Genomic DNA, 12,960 nt, shown 5'->3' on the forward strand with positions numbered 1-12,960 from the left:
CTGAATACCTGAAGGTTATATTGCAATTTTCAGGGCTCAATCCATCCCCGATAATTCGATCGAGGCGATTAAAACGCCATCAGCCTCGCGATTTCCTGTCTTAAAGTGAAAAGAGCTTAATAAATATGGGAGTAGTGTTTCATCGCTAGCGTAACTTTTCCTTTAAGGGTGTGACAAACTCACAGGTTCACTGAAAGTCTGAAAAGCTCTAAGCAATTCTGGGCAGAATTGTTGACGGAAATGTTCCATTACAAGGTCCTCTCTTACAGGGAGTAATTTGGGGCAATCATTCTTTCATCGGGTAATGTGCCTACTAGTTAGTTAGAGAAAGAATCTCTACCTATTTTTTTAGATTCAGGTCATGTTTCTTGATTTTAGAATAAGGAAACACAAGTTCCAAAATTTTGGTGATTGTTGCATCGGAAAAAGTGTTTGTTCAGTACACAGGATGTGAAGAAATCCTAGGCATTTTCTCAAATGCCTAGGATTTCAAGAAGGATTATTTCAGATCATTGTATACTCCTAGACTTTCAGCCTGTCGTCTTAGGCTCTTTTTACTGAAAATCAATTCTCATATTTCGCAGGAGATATTTTTTTTCTAAACACTAAAATACATTAAAAGAACCGTTACTATTTAGCACCAATAAAATTTCATATAAAAACTTGGGAAGTAATTCAAAATCTCAAATGAAAATTTGATTTTAGGGGAGACGATATTTATCAATCCTTATCTTATGATCAGATAATGATTGTATCTTTCAAAACGTATGCGTTAATAAATAACGAAAACATCGCCATAAATAATTATTTTTATTTATTTATGTATTTTTATTTTTTTATCTCCACAAGTACACACCTAATCTATCATAAATTTCAACAAGCATACGAACTTTAATTTATTTATAATTTCAGTCGTAAAAATCTCTTTTTATAGTAAAATGTATTTAACAAGGTGGTTAAAAAAAAAAATGGGAGCAAGTTCTCTGCAAGGTCATTTCTTTGATTAAAAATGAGTTATATTGCGGTGGCATTAGTGTTGAGAAGAGGAATTGTTAGAATGTAGAGGGGAATACGTGCTAAGTTTATGGTCTTAGATTTAAATTTATTTATTTGGATTTAAATTTAGACAGTTATTATTATTTTTATTAATTTTAATCCTGTTGCAGTTATTTATCGTAAATTAATTGTTTAATGAAATAATTAATATAATATTTAGAAACTATTTCTTTTGCTGAATGTTAATTCAAAAAGTGGTAAATAGAACTTCCGTTTCAATTTTGGAAGCTCCCAATTTTGGACTTTTTTTAAACTTAAACTCCTTTGGTCTCTTAAGTTTCTCTAATATGGCTGTAAAGCTTTGTATTTAAACATGTAAAGATTTTTGCAAACAGTGGATTGTATTAATGACGTTGCCTCCGATAATGACATTCATCCTGCGAACCAAACAATAACCTGAACAACCCGCCGGTCTGTTACAGCACTCTCTCAAAGAATCAGACATGTCTCCTGCGAAGAGGAAATATCTATCTCCAACACCAGTTGCCTATCCAGTAATCTTCGCAGCAAGATTATAATCTTGCAATTAGATCTGCCTAAAAAAAAAAAAAACAATTTTTCCTAGGCTTATAGAATTACCATAGCCTAGGATTAGCACCGGTAAATCCCTTCCTTTATCTTGGAGGCAATGTTCTGTGAGGAAAGCTGTAAACATGCTTAGCCTAATCCCAGTTTTGTTTTATTTTTTGGCCATGCTTTCATCCTAGACCAGTGATGGGCAAAGTACGGCCCGCGGGCCAACTCCGGCCCGCGAAAGTATTTAATCCGGCCCGCCGAGGGTCCATCGACATGAATAGTATATGGCCCGCTATAATTACGTTTTGACGGTCGAGAAGTATAAAGTAGATTCTACTTAGTAGAATAATAGATGCATAACCTATAGATGAAGCTAAACTAGCCGCGTAGTTACACAAGTGTGTAATGCTTGTAATGTTTTTATAATATTATGATTAAAAGCTTTAACACAAAATGCATTTTTTCTATAACTCTGGCCCTCCTCTAGAATTTCTTAAACTTTGTGGCCCCCCATTAAAAAAGTTTGCCCACCACTGTCCTAGACCATCTTCAGGGCTTATTCTATTAACAATTATAATACTCTTTACATTATTAAATCTAAGGAGGATGTGTCTTCTGTCCTGACTGTGTAGGTACTCAGTACTCAGTAAAAGATATAATGGTTAATAAACAAAAGCCCTGAAGATGACCTAGTCCAGTGATAAACAAGATTTTTCTTTAGATAAAACACACTTTTGTAAAGTTTTGTTCAGTTTGTAAAAAGAGACTTCCATAGCACTTGTTTCGTCCCGTTTTACCCCGTTAAGCCAACTGAATTTTAAAGATGTTTAGTTTTGAAATATTCAGTAGGGTGAGATGGCTACCATTTTATTTGGAGGGTGCCTGCAAATATTTGGTAAGCGCTAGGCTTACTTTATTATTATTTTTGGAAACCTCATACGCTCACAAAACATAAGATAAGGTAAAAATTTCAGAGAAAATGCTAAAGGAAACATTTTTTTATTCTTACAAAAGATAAGTAGCAATTGGCCATCTATCCCCTAAAATTTTTAAACCTAACTCTTGTGCAAATGGCCATTAGTGACCCAAGAGCTAGTACTAAAAAAGAAAAAATGAACAAAATTTGACCCACGTCTCAAAAAGGTTCGCCATCCCTGAGCTAGTCCATAGATCGAAAGCTTGGTAAAAAATTAATAAAACTTTTTGACTGCAAATTGACAATATTCTTTTTTTTTTTACTTTTGGCCCTCCAAAAACGATGAACTTCGGCTACTTTTTAGCTCAGATCTTTTCCGATTATAATTGCCCAGACAGATTCTTGTCTGTCTCAGTTTCTGGAAGGTCACTCCAGTGAGCTAACTTCTTCCTATTTTTTTTTTCGGCTGTTGAAACTACCTTTAGTTTATAAAGGAAACTTGATTTATTTAAAGGAAAACTAAAAATTCATCAGCAATTAATGTTCTGAAACAATAAATTCACCCAACGCAAATAATAATTTAAATATGCCAGGCTCGCGGTTCATTGTGTTTCAATTTAGCCTCCCCTTACACAATAATTAATTTTTCCAAAAAAACAATAAATTATAGCAATTATTTCTTAAATTTTTGTTACGTATTTTATTACCAATTTCTTACATCTCATATCTCTTTCTCATGCTAGATTTGTTCATATATTTTTGTTTTTGTTCTTTGAACTTCTTTTTTTAAGACAACCAGTGAAAGGTTTGGGACCTTGCATTAATTCTAAACGAAGGACAACTTTGTTTTTCTTCTAATTAATGATACGATTTACAAGATAAAAACTACATTTAAATTTTATAAGTTTTGTTATCATTGATTTTGATCGTTATTCTATTTCTTTTTGCTGATGATCAAAAAAAAAAAAAATGGCTACCAACATAAGGAGATCGGATGATTACACAATAATAAGGAAATCAAATTAAGTCATGATTATTTTTTTTGTAGAAAAAAAAACATTTTGTTTGTGCAGTTTTATATCGATATCAAGGGCGTAGAATATTTATGAATCGAATGTCCTTAAAATTAAATGTGGCTTTATAATCTTGGTTTATGCAGCTAGCTTTCCTAGCTTTGCAAAGTAAAAGATATTGCCTATTCGCATCGAAAACTAACAAATTAGGTGTCGTGGATGGAAGCGAATTGCGTATAATTATACTGTACTGCCATATTATTGTGATATTATTAATATTTCATATTTAACAATTCGATAAAATCGATGGCCTAGATCGGGAATCGAACCCATTAAAACCAACTGTACATCTTTGCGAGCCTCGCCTCTTACCGCTCGCCTATCGTTTTACAAAGCAAATTCGTTTTATAATTAGACTGCATCAAAACTAAGTAAATGGTAGCTTAAATGTTTGACGAGAGAATACGACAACCATTTTATGTTAATAACTGTAAAAAGAAACTTAAGTAATGTTGAACAATTTAAGTGCTTGGAAACTATATTCACTTCAGTTTGCTTATTTTTAGCTAGTACTTTTTAACGTTAAGCCGAATTATTGAAGTATCAAGTCATTTTCGCAAGCTCTGTCTTAATAAAGTTATTAGTCCGACTATAACGTACGGATTAAAGTGGTGAACCAGGAGATTAGTAATTAGTTTTCAGTTTAGAAGAGGGAGATTTCAAAGAAAATGTGTAGCCTTAAATTGGAGGATGTAGAACTCTGAACTTAGACCTCAAGTCTAATTGGTATCCGCAGCATCTGTATAGTTAACATATTCTCCTTAAGCCTGGTCTAATCTATTAAGAAAATACTAATTATGCTTCAAGAATAATCCATTAATCTATTCTCTATCCTCTATTAATACCTACTTCGAAGACATGTTCTGATCAATTACTGCTTAGCCTCAACTTCTTAGCGTGGCTGCTGTTATGAACCATAAATGACTAACCCTAAATAGTTTACCTGTTAGTGTGAGGATTTTGGAAAATTCAAAGTTTTTGCAAGAAAATTGATTTAAAGATGTTGATTGTGCTCTTAAGCTGTTATTGGGTTATTAATGCGCTTCTATAAAGAAAAGCTCGTCTGAAATGGTCTCTTCCGATTGTAGCATCCTGTCCAAGCAGACGTTTTAAGTTAATAAGATGACAATCAGATCATTTCTTGATAGAATTAGCAAAATATCTTTTAATATCTATAAACTAATTGTTCTAAAATTTTGATGATTTCGTTCGTAAAAGATAAGATTCTTTTTACGTTCTGTTTAGTTTTTAATTAGCTCTTATACTACAAGGTGCACCACGTATGCAACTGAGCAACTACAAGAATGACGTGAAGCTCTGAGTGCATCTTGAAGTAGCAGGAAACCCTTACTGCATAGTCATTCACTTCCCCCAATTGCTAACCCTCTTCTTTAAAAAAGAAAAAGAAAAAAAAACCCATGGAACTGCTTCGATACTTAGCTAATAAAGGCGGTAGAGCAGCACTTCTGTCAACTGCTCCAACATGTTTGTGCATGTAGAGGACTGAAATAGGTCTTTTCAATGGTAAGAGGGAGAGAAAGAGACCATGTTCCTCTTTTGGATGATATACTCACACAAACTCCAAAAAAACATATACTCATCCAGCTAACTATGCTTGGATACCCCCTCAAGCAAACTGTAGAGTCTAGAGTTACACCTATGGAAGTAAAGAGTTGTTTGGCCCATCTGGATTAGTTCCCCTACCAAAATGGGCGGAGCCTAAGTTGCTAAAAACCACCCTAGCCTATTTTATTTTTTGTTTTTGTTTTAGTCTCTTTTATTCTCATATAAGGCGGACTACATCCTCTTTGGCTCCCCACTATTAGCATGATGGCCTTGCATTATTATAATAGATCTAATTGGCAGTAAGTTCCGGTGACGTAGGAAGCGCTAAACGATTACGCAACCATAGATTCTTCTTTTTGTTGTTTTTGAAAAAGTGATCTTATTTCAGTAGACATACTCCATAAAAAAAAGAAAGCATAAAATACTTTGGCTTCCTATGTTCTGAAGTTTATCTTAAATTACAATTATCTGAATTTATAAATATATAAACAATTCCCTCGTTACTTCTTATTATAAATCAATAAGGCAGTACATTGACCTTAAAAGCATACCGAGTAGATTACAATTGTTAATCTAACCAAGAGTGGATTGCAATAAAGGAATGTCTGCGGTTCAACACGCAATGCCAAATAATGGCAAGAAAGACTAAATCTGGATATTTAGCTTGTCCAACAGAATGGTTATCGACCCAATGAACCGAAATCTGTTTCAATTTTCCCTTTGTTTCAGTTTTCACAAATTTCTGGTTACAAAATTTAGTTCGGTTATTCATTTTTAGCGTAAATGTAGGTGTAATTTGGCTACGTATATATCTGCGTTTCATTCTTAACTTAGAACAGTTTCTCTATTCATAGTTCTTAGTTGAATCATTTCTGTTCCCTTAGAGTTCTAGGTCTATTAAAGGTTTGTTATCTCCATCCATTTCATGCGCTTCTTTCGTTGACCCTGTCCCTAATTTTTTGGACCACAGGTTCATGTCTTGATGACAGACTGGAATGCAATCACAATTAAAACTGTCCAGTAAGACAGTTGTACGTATAAGGTAGATCGTCAAAAAATGCACGAAAAAGCGTGACGTTGAAAAACACCCAACTTTGACAATTTTTTTCTCTTTTTCTGTAAAAGATAAAATTCCCAAATTTTCTTTAAATTATAGGGCAAACCCTCCTTTATAACTATAATTTTTTTGCAACAACCCAGATCTAAAATATTTCGAGAAAAATGTTACCGACAATGAGCAAAAATGGCATTTTCAGAAAATGTTCTTGTTCTTGTTGTTCTTGAAACAACGTAGCGCCTAAACGCATGAACAGATTTTCATGAATGAGGTGTCATTCGATTCGGAATTTTATGTAGATGTGCCTTTTGGGGGTCTCGTCGATGTACATCAAAAGGCGGAGGAGTTAGCCCCTCCAAAACTATTATTTACTAATAACTCTGTAAATCTCGGCCCGATATTGATAAAATTTGGCAGGGTGAAAGGATTAAGGGTCCCCTATGTAACGTTAAGGTGACGTTCTGCTCTTACGCCTATTAAGGGAAAGTATTGCAATCGTTTCATATAATCACCTCGCGAACCTATTTTTATGAATGAATGTTCTTTTATTTTAAAATTTTACATAGATTCGCATTATAGAAGTATTGATGCTGTGCATCATAAGGAGAGAAGTTTGCCCCGTGCTAGTAAGGCCCTCTATAAAACTATTATTACTGATGACTGAAGATTGTAGGCCAATTTTGATAAAATTTAGCAAGTAAGAGTGGTTAAATCTTTCCTACATGGTATTATAGGGCCATGCTCTTAACCTACTAAAGGGAAGTTCTGCAAGTCTTCAACGCTTGAACCGATTTTTATGTATGAAGTATCAATACTCAATTTTGGGTTAAATATTTAATATAGAGATGTCATAGTATACAGTTGATTGCTGTCTGAATCTGTGTATTGAGTAACAACTCTCTGGACGTGAAGATTTCGTTCCTTGTTCCTTCTTCTTGTTCGCCGTAACAGCTACTATTGTGGCTTACTTCAACTAGCTGCAAATAAATGTTGGTTTTGGATTCTTTATAGCTTTGTTATTATAACAGATGGTTCAGAAACTTGATTACAAAAAAGATTGTGCTAATGGCAGCCAACCAAAAAAATACCACCATTAAATGAATTTTGCTATTGGTTTATAATTTTGAAAGATACGTCAACATCTGAGGCCATTGATACCCCAGTGCTACTACAGTAAATTACCGGCTTCTAGGCCTTGCTATTTTTTTTCCGTAACAATCATTTCAGGTGCTCCTAGATAGAGAAAAATCTTAAGGAACAGGTAGCTGTATTTGGACCCGGTGGTAATATTGAATGAAATGTCAGTTTTTTGTTTTTGGAAGTGGTAGATTTTTTGAAATATTTGGTTGAGCGCCAGTAAAACTTTCTCAATAATTTAGTAGTTTTTGAAGATTGATTTAAAAAAAGTAAATTTTCTACTCTTTCATTAATCTAAATGTTACCAAAATAATTTTCTAAATTATCTAATACAAGTTGAACCAAACACTTTTAGATTGCTTTATATTTATTCAAGCTTGAATTACCCTAGTTTAATCTATAAACGAAATTCGTAGATAAGTTTCAATAAATATAGAGAACTTCCTTAATCATGCATGATTATAAATTGATGAAAGTGAAACTAAGTGCTGTTCAGCGGACATGATTATCCATCGGCACGATTATGATTCTCCGAGTTGCGATGCTATATCTAATACTGTAGGCATAAAAGAAAGAAATAGATTAAGACATTAAAAGAAAATTGAGAGTTGGTTAGATGATGGCCCATTTAAATTAATAAACTATCAGAAAATGTAAATCGTATTTGGAAAAAAATAAAAATATCTTTTAATAACATTAAATTGATGGTACAATGATTTTGACCACTTCTCCGAGTAACTTCTCCGAGTAACGTTCTACTTCTTCTTCGAGGTGTTTTTCGAAACAAAACAAAAAAATTGTTTCTTTTTTTGTTTATTTATTTTTTGCTCATTCACTATTGTCTGCGAGTTATCAGGTAAATATTTTGTAAGAATGAGCAAACGTTTGTGTTCACAATGTGCACGGTAAGAGAATAAACGAGATCATACGAGAAGCGGTTGGCAATTGAACCTGTTCTGAGTGGACCGGTTTTTCCTCATCCAATACAGACACACTAAGTTCTATATAATCATCATCTGCGACAATATCATCCGCCCTTCCCATAATTGGAGAGCTCTTCTTCTCCTATTTAGAGGAATTCCTTCTTTCTCTCCTTCAACTTCTTAAAACATTAACTTCTGATTCTTCTTTTATTCTACGGACGTCCCCTCAAGTTCTCTTTCATAATACCTTTTCCTACATCTTTCTCTTCTTCAAAGACGTGTTCATTCTCTCTCTCTCCTCAATTCTTTTTTCTTTCTTTGATCCTCTACCCAGTAGACTTCTTTTGTTCTTTTACTCCTTCTTCTACTAGCATCCTTGGAAAGTCAAAGACTGCGTTTTACTTCCAACCTTTCTTATTTATTACATATATTTTAATCTTTTTTTTCTTTTTACCCAAACGACATACACACCCGTACTTACAAACATATTTTCTTTAAAAGATATTTTATTATTATCATTATTTTTTTTTTCTTACTTTATTTCTGGTTACCTCATCAATTTAACGGTTTTCTTGCAGCAATAGAAACTTCTAAAAAATCTAGTTGACATTTTGCGCATCAGCTAAGTATTTAGGTGTGTTCAAAAAGTAACGGGAATTTTCGTTTTTTGAAAAAAATATTTATTTATTCATCTACATTAATATTGTCGCCTTCAAAGTAGTCCCCTTCGCATACAATACACTTGTGCCAGCGCTTTTTCCAATCCTCGAAACACTTCTGAAACTCGATCTTTGTGATAGCTTTCAGCGATACGCTTTTAATGTCATCTATGCTTGTAAAACGACGGCCTTTTAATGTTCTCTTTATGTTTGAAAATAGAAAAAAGTCACATGGAGCCATGTCTGGCGAATATGGAGGCTGGGGCATCGTTAAAGTTTTGTTTTTGGCCAAAAATTCACGAACAAGCAATGAAGTGTGAGCAGGTGCATTATCGTGGTGCAAAATCCATGAATTGTTTTGCCACAAATCCGGGCGTTTTTTTCGGATTGCTTCACGCAAACGGCGTTGAACTTGTAGGTAGTACTCCTTATTGATTGTTTGACCTTGTGGCAAGAATTCATGATGCACTATGCCATTAAAATCGAAGAACACAGTGAGCATAACCTTCACATTCGACCGCACTTGTCGAGCCTTTTTCGGTCTTGGCGATCCAGAATGCCTCCACTGGGACGATTGAGCCTTAGTTTCGACATCATATCCGTAAACCCATGTTTCGTCACCTGTTATAACACGTTTCAGTAGATCCGCATCGTTGTCGACTTCATTGAGTGACTCTTGAGCAACTTCCATTCTCCGCTGTTTTTGTTCGAAATTCAACAATTTTGGAACAAATTTTGCTGCCACACGTTTCATACCCAAAACATCCGAAAAAATTTCATGGCATGAGCCAATTGATATGGCAACATCATCAGCGACTTCTCTGATTGTGATTCGGCGATCGTTCATAACCATTTCTTTCACTTTTTTCACGTTTTCATCGGTTGTTGATGTGCTTGGACGTCCAGGTCGTTCGTCATCTTCAACGTTTTCGCGGCCATCTTGGAAACGCTTATACCACTCGTAAATCCTTGTTTTACTCATAGCAGACTCACCATATGCCTTTATTAACATTTCACACACTTTATTACACTTTATTTCATTTTTTACGCAAAATTTAATACAAATTCTTTGATCCATTTTTTTTAACAAACAAAAATCGCCAAGCTATATACAAACATATTTTCTTTAAAAGATATTTTATTATTATCATTATTTTTTTTTTCTTACTTTATTTCTGGTTACCTCATCAATTTAACGGCTTTCTTGCAGCAATAGAAACTTCTAAAAAATCTAGTTGACATTTTGCGCATCAGCTAAGTATTTAGGTGTGTTCAAAAAGTAACGGGAATTTTCGTTTTTTGAAAAAAATATTTATTTATTCATCTACATTAATATTGTCACTTGTGCCAGCGCTTTTTCCAATCCTCGAAACACTTCTGAAACTCGATCTTTGTGATAGCTTTCAGCTCTTTCAGCGATTCGCTTTTAATGTCATCTATGCTTGTAAAACGACGGCCTTTTAATGTTCTCTTTATGTTTGAAAATAGAAAAAAGTCACATGGAGCCATGTCTGGCGAATATGGAGGCTGGGGCATCGTTAAAGTTTTGTTTTTGGCCAAAAATTCACGAACAAGCAATGAAGTGTGAGCAGGTGCATTATCGTGGTGCAAAATCCATGAATTGTTTTGCCACAAATCCGGGCGTTTTTTTCGGATTGCTTCACGCAAACGGCGTTGAACTTGTAGGTAGTACTCCTTATTGATTGTTTGACCTTGTGGCAAGAATTCATGATGCACTATGCCATTAAAATCGAAGAACACAGTGAGCATAACCTTCACATTCGACCGCACTTGTCGAGCCTTTTTCGGTCTTGGCGATCCAGAATGCCTCCACTGGGACGATTGAGCCTTAGTTTCGACATCATATCCGTAAACCCATGTTTCGTCACCTGTTATAACACGTTTCAGTAGATCCCCGCATCGTTGTCGACTTCATTGAGTGACTCTTGAGCAACTTCCATTCTCCGCTGTTTTTGTTCGAAATTCAACAATTTTGGAACAAATTTTGCTGCCACACGTTTCATACCCAAAACATCCGAAAAAATTTCATGGCATGAGCCAATTGATATGGCAACATCATCAGCGACTTCTCTGATTGTGATTCGGCGATCGTTCATAACCATTTCTTTCACTTTTTTCACGTTTTCATCGGTTGTTGATGTGCTTGGACGTCCAGGTCGTTCGTCATCTTCAACGTTTTCGCGGCCATCTTGGAAACGCTTATACCACTCGTAAATCCTTGTTTTACTCATAGCAGACTCACCATATGCCTTTATTAACATTTCACATACTTTATTTCATTTTTTACGCAAAATTTAATACAAATTCTTTGATCCATTTTTTTTAACAAACAAAAATCGCCAAGCTCGAAAAACACGTCTAACCTTAACGGCTGCCACTTAAGAAGTAAACAATGAATATTACTGAAAATTTTATCGTACTTCAGGGGCATGTGTACCAACATAATAAAAAAAAAAAAATTTACAATCAGACTCTCCAAACCCGCGAAATTTAGAATGAAGTAAAAGAATTGTCTGCAGTTTTAAAAATATTTAAAGTTATCCTAATACAATTTTATTTCTTGAAAAACGTCAATAAATTCACACAGTAACTGGCTCATTCTAGCCTTCATAAACCGTCTTGATGAGCACAAGACATTTTGATCGGTTTTCATTCAATAGAAAATTGAAGAAAGAAAAAAGTAAATAACAGTAACATTTTGCCAAATATTTCACTTTAAGGACGATAAGTTTTGTATTGAACATTACTATCACAAATTTAGGAAAAAGTTACATGGAAATAGATTCCACAAAAAAAAATTATCATTCAGGTTATACTATTTCATTCATATTTGGGAATTCTAGCATTAGATTTAATTATATACTTGAATTTGGCTGAAAAAATAATGCTACTTCTCGGTTTAAGATCTACTCTAGGTTTCTATCCGCAGAGTTTTAGCCTCAAATAATTGTTTGTATCTTGCGAAGCTTACAATTTGAGAAGCACTCTTTTTTTAGACTTATGTTTAAGAACATTAATTTCTTCTAAATTACATATTATTTATTTTTCTCTTTTTATTCCAACAAATATACAGGTTCTTCCCTCATAGATTCAGTCAAAAGTTGTGCATAGAAACGTGGGAACTAACTTTAGTCTTCCTCTTAATTTTATAGTAAACTATTGACGTATTAACAATTATAATTATAAATACTAAGAATAATTGCGTAAAAAAAGTACTGTTAAAATACGTCTATGAGACCTGCATTATTGTTAATACCGTGTGATAAACTACACCATCTTTGATGTAGAAAATAAGTATCAATTAGATTTTTTAAAAATCAGTCCCTCATGCAGTCTTCGAATGAACTGTATGTTCTCCATTATCTGAAGAGACCAAATTTCTGAAATAGGGCTTCAGTTGGTTAACCCTAACTACTGCTTTTAAACCTGCGTTCTGTTTCTTTTTTTTAATCTAAGATTTTAATCATAGATAAAAAACAAAATTCAGGCCGAAACTTATATTAAATTTTAATAAATTCCAAGACTGATAGATGTAGAGGGATAAAATCAATTAAAGTGGGAAGTTTTTTACTAAGAATACTTTTTTTAATCTTTTGTTGGAATTTACCACTGCAACGGTTGTTGCAACAAGCAAATGTGGTACCTGATAAAATAAATAAAAGAAAATCATGAGTGGAGAAGGCACCACCCAGTGGTGACAATCCAGTAACGTGCTCTTGCTATACTGCTCTCACGATAAGAGTAGATCACGAGAGGCCATCTTCTCTTCAATCTCCTTAGAGGATTACCTGGTAATGTGGAGGAAGATAGGTGTTCTATGAGAGGGTTAGGATGAGTTGCTGTAGAGGAATGAAATTTGAAGAAACAGATTGTGTTAGCAAGATCTGTAATGAAATGGATTTTGGGGTCATTATGGATAGTGAGTGTTAAGAAGTTTTCGAAGTATTTTTTGACTGTAATGTCTGGGATGCGTAGAGAGTTGGAACGCTTAGTCGATCCCCATACTCCGATGCCTTATGACCAAATAGGTCGCAGT

General features: G+C 34.2%; 1 protein-coding gene across 10 annotated transcripts in view; it reads left to right on the forward strand.

Annotated features, from left to right (window-relative positions):
- Positions 1 to 12,960, forward strand: part of Eph (Eph receptor tyrosine kinase) — a 675,653-nt gene that overhangs the window by 133,622 nt on the left and 529,071 nt on the right. The gene's annotated exons all lie outside the window — the stretch shown is intronic.

The sequence above is a fragment of the Rhodnius prolixus genome, unplaced genomic scaffold (genome assembly GCF_049639745.1).
Source record: "Rhodnius prolixus isolate KJV_2025 unplaced genomic scaffold, Rpr scaffold_5, whole genome shotgun sequence".
NCBI classification, from domain to species: Eukaryota; Metazoa; Arthropoda; class Insecta; order Hemiptera; family Reduviidae; genus Rhodnius; species Rhodnius prolixus.